Source organism: Lupinus angustifolius, chromosome LG05 (assembly GCF_001865875.1).
Source record: "Lupinus angustifolius cultivar Tanjil chromosome LG05, LupAngTanjil_v1.0, whole genome shotgun sequence".
Classification (NCBI taxonomy): Eukaryota; Viridiplantae; Streptophyta; class Magnoliopsida; order Fabales; family Fabaceae; genus Lupinus; species Lupinus angustifolius.
In genome coordinates, this window is record NC_032013.1 from 11,695,948 (window position 1) to 11,700,235 (window position 4,288).

Below are 4,288 nucleotides of genomic sequence, written 5' to 3' on the forward strand. Positions count from 1 at the left end.
GAGAGTCTTATCAAAATCTTAATATCAGATTCTTCATAAGATTATTTTATTCTTTAAATGATCCAAACAACACTAGACTAAACAGTTCTTATAAATGAATTTCCATTATAATGTTGAGATAATAATTTTGTTTTTTTCATCCAAGTAAAAGAACTTTGTCTAACCCAATATTGTGAAATCCGAGCCGGAAATCAAACTGGAAGAAGTCTCGTATTAGTTTTAACCGGTTTAAACAGTTAAACTGTTCAAACGGACCAGATGATTTCATATATAATTTATAATTTTTGTCTATAAATATATAGTTATATATAAATACAAAATTTTATATAATTAATAATTATATTGAAATAACATCTTTCTATTTTTTTTGGACCAGAGTAAAACAAAATATTAGAGTAGTGTTCAATTTTTTTAAATTTTAGGTGAACTGTCCAGTTCACTTCTGGGTTATTACGGTTCAACCGGATTTAACATGATTTGACTGTAATTTCTCCGGTTCAAAGCGATCTAACCCCTCACTTGGTTAAAACTACAAACTAGACTCGTTTTAAAGTCCAATCAGTAATCAAACCGGTTAGACCGTCTCGTGTGGTTATCACAACACTAGTCTAACCATTTAAATTGGTTTTGTAATATTTTTTATCTTCTCATTTTGATGGTCTAAAATAACATGATTATAGGTTGCTGCCAATTATTTTTAAATCTTAAATTTCAATGTACTACATATTCACTGAGTACCAAGGAACTACCGGTAGCAAACCCCAAATGTATCCACGCGAATCTGGGGCAGGTCCATGTCCAGAAATGAATGAACATGTCTTGTTCGAGTAGTGTACTACCCAAACCCATCTAGACCCATTCTCATTCCTAGTCCGCTATGAACACACTAGTAAGAGTTCAGTTGTTGCTTCATATGTAAAAAAAGATTCTTTGGAAGGAGTTTTGCGAACTTAGATGATTTTACTATTGGCTATGAATAATCTTAAATGCAAAAAATACAAGCAGCAATATCTGTGAAATCAATGTGTCATTCAACACAGAAAACAAACAAGTAACTTATTGCGCTTTACATAATGACACACCTAAGTTCAATACCAGAGATAAAGTAGAACACAGTAAGAGATAGATCTCTTCATGGTAACAGAGTTCAATGATGGAGTCTTCATTTCTTTCCACTCTTCTTGAGCCCGGAACCTCCGAAACTTCCCTTCTGTGATGCCTTGGCTTTCAATTCCTTCAGCGCCTGTTCAGTATATGCAGCGAAATTAAGAATGAACGAAAAATTGATTGAATGCAGTATGCATTAAATTGGAATACAATATCTGACCTTCTCCTCCTCCTTTTTCTTCTGAATGTTAGCCATATCAATCTACACATAAAAATGATACAAATGAATTGCAAGGTCACAACAACCAGATTTAAGTGTTCGCATAAGGCTGTGTCTGTCTGCGCATAATTTCACCAAGGTAATACGAAAACAAAAGCATATATCAATCATGCTAGAAACTAACATTTCACAGCAAACAAACAATTATGAAGATATTGCAACGCTTCATTCATGGGACTCACTAGAGATCATACTTCAAACTTAAGAGAACCATCATCTGATTCCAAACATAAAAACCTTATTTTTAAATGAAACCACAAAGTAAATTTCCCGCTACAATTTGGATGGACTTCCTTTTACGGTTTTACCTATTGCTGTTTGGGCAAAAGGGCAAGGGAGAAACAAGCTAATATGGCATAAAAGTAATAATTGCCCCGAGAGAAAATAGAAATAGGAAACATGCATATTTGGTCATCAAACAACAGTTCATCTTGAAGACTGATCGAAGGACAATACGTAGCACATCTTAAGGAGGGGAGAGACCAGTACTCAAAACAAAGGTTCGCCTTAGCACAAATCGACCCAAAGTACAAAGAATTATATAGAAACAAAAGAAAGAAAACAAAAGATCATGTCCTTTGCCATGGCAACAGATTAAGGCACTGAAATCAACCAGAAGCACAAGTCTTCTTACCATACCCACAGTTAATGTCAAGTTCTACTCTGAACATCGGTCAGAAGAAAACTAATTCCTAATTCTAGGATTTCAATTTAATGCATCATTAACTCGAACAAATATCAAGATACAAAGCTATAAAATCAAACATTCAGCAAGTTTAATATCAAAAAACACCCAATTAATTAAACTAAGCCCAACATCATAATTCTCTGCTTCCGTTTACCTTAAAAGCTTATTACTAATTCTCTAACCAAATCAATCAAGAAAACCCTGTTCTTTCATCACATCAATTTAACATAAAAAATTTAAAAAATAGAAAACAACAAAACTTCTGATAATTTCAGTTTAATTAAAAAAAGCAACCAATAATTCAAACCAACCCCATCCTCAATTTCTCTTCTACCTCTTCCTTAAACTTTATACATATTTCTCAAACAAATTACACCTTCGAAAATTATGTTCTTTCATCACACCAAATTAAATATAAAAAAAACTAAAGCCCAGAATATTTTAAATTTCAATATACCTCGTCGTAATCTTTCTTATCAGACTTGGGTTTCTTCAAAGGCTTAGCTTTTCCACCTAAATACCCAAATCAAAAATTCAATATGATAAATCGCAAAATCAACATCCTTAATAATCCTTATCAACAGATTCAAATTTTGGGGTTCACGTTCAAAGAAATCACGTTTAATAATAATGAAGGGAATAAGAGAGATAAGGAGTAATTGAAGATTGAGATAGAAGAATCATGGCACCTTGCTTGGTTGACATGGTTGCGTTAGGGTTTGGTCTGAATCACGAAACGACAAAGAAACTCACCGCACGCAACACAATACGACCTATTGAATGTTGTGTTCAATATATATATATATATATATAGTGCAAAATTAGGAGTGCCAATCATTATTTTTAAATTGAGAACTTTTTTGAAAGCTAAAATTAAGAACTTCCAAAAAAAACCTTAATTTAAAGGTTAATTAATTTCATTTTGTTGAGATGAGACATTTGAGTGATACTTTTGGTAATATAAAAAAGATATATTTATATTGAAAACAATGAAAATGTTTTTTATTTATTAAAAGGTTAACTATTGTTTCTGAAACAAAATAAAAGATATATCATAACTATAATTACTAGAATGTTCACCGTTAATTTCATAATGATTGTTGTGTTTTATTTGATTAAAGAAAGTTAATAGAATAAAATGATCATAAATTTTTCATCTGCGTTTCTAATCATTGTGTTATTTCTGTAATTCATTATAAAAAATTGTGAAAAATAACAATCCACTCTATCCAAAAAAAACATGAATTGATTCTAAAATATTCGGATAATGTAACAAAACTAATACCTATAACATCAACTACTTATAACAATAAACAAAATGTTGGTCTAGTGGTGTAGAACGGACAAGATTACTAGAATGACAAAAATATTAAAAGTTCGATTTTTGGGAGTAATACTTGTTGAGAAGGATAATTATGAACTCCGAAAGATTTAATTTATTACCAAAAAGTGATGAAATATCGTTGGCAGTACAAAAAAATCCATAACAACAAATTTAGTAAATAAGAAACAATAATATCTAATTAATCACGACATAAAGTTACAAATTTATTATTCGAAAATCACCTAACATTACAAATCAAAAGTATTGATTGAAATTAAACTATTATTTTCATTTTTTTAATGATGATAACATGTTATATTCCTTAGTAATGTTTAAGCTTTATATAGGAGTATAGATAAATGAATAGAAAATAAGAGGAAGAAAACATTTTCTTAAACCACACAAATCATATTTTTTTTATCCTTACATTTTGGCATGCTTTTTTAAATAGATCTTTATAATTGTACTCAAGCTTCATATAATTTGGACAGCTTGTAAAATGGATATCTTCGATAAGGAGCACCTGACCAATTTGGGACTTTACATGATTTGGGATGATAATCCAACCCAAACTCATAATACATACTTGAATCTAACTCGAATTTAATGGAGAAAATTAACTTGGATTGAGTTTAAGTTCAAGTTTTTATTGATCTTAATTTCTAGGTTTAGGGTCACGTTTGAGATTAGAAAATTAGACTTATATATATAAACGTAAGTAGAATATGATTTAGGTTTTATAGAATCAATACCTTGGTGGCTTTGTCTCCGTCACTCTGTGTGATATGTGTCTTTGTCTATGTCAATCTTTGTTCGACATTCTAGTATATTCATTCATTTTCATCATCTCCATCTCTGCCCAACACTCCAACATCTTCATCTGTCATCA

At 30.6% G+C, this 4,288-nt stretch overlaps 1 long non-coding RNA gene across 1 annotated transcript; it reads right to left on the reverse strand.

Annotated features, from left to right (window-relative positions):
* Positions 967 to 2,891, reverse strand: LOC109347811. The gene is made up of 4 exons (XR_002107653.1): positions 2,765 to 2,891; positions 2,533 to 2,588; positions 1,328 to 1,369; positions 967 to 1,243 (listed from the first exon to the last, which is right to left on the reverse strand). It is a non-coding gene; the product is annotated as an uncharacterized LOC109347811 (long non-coding RNA).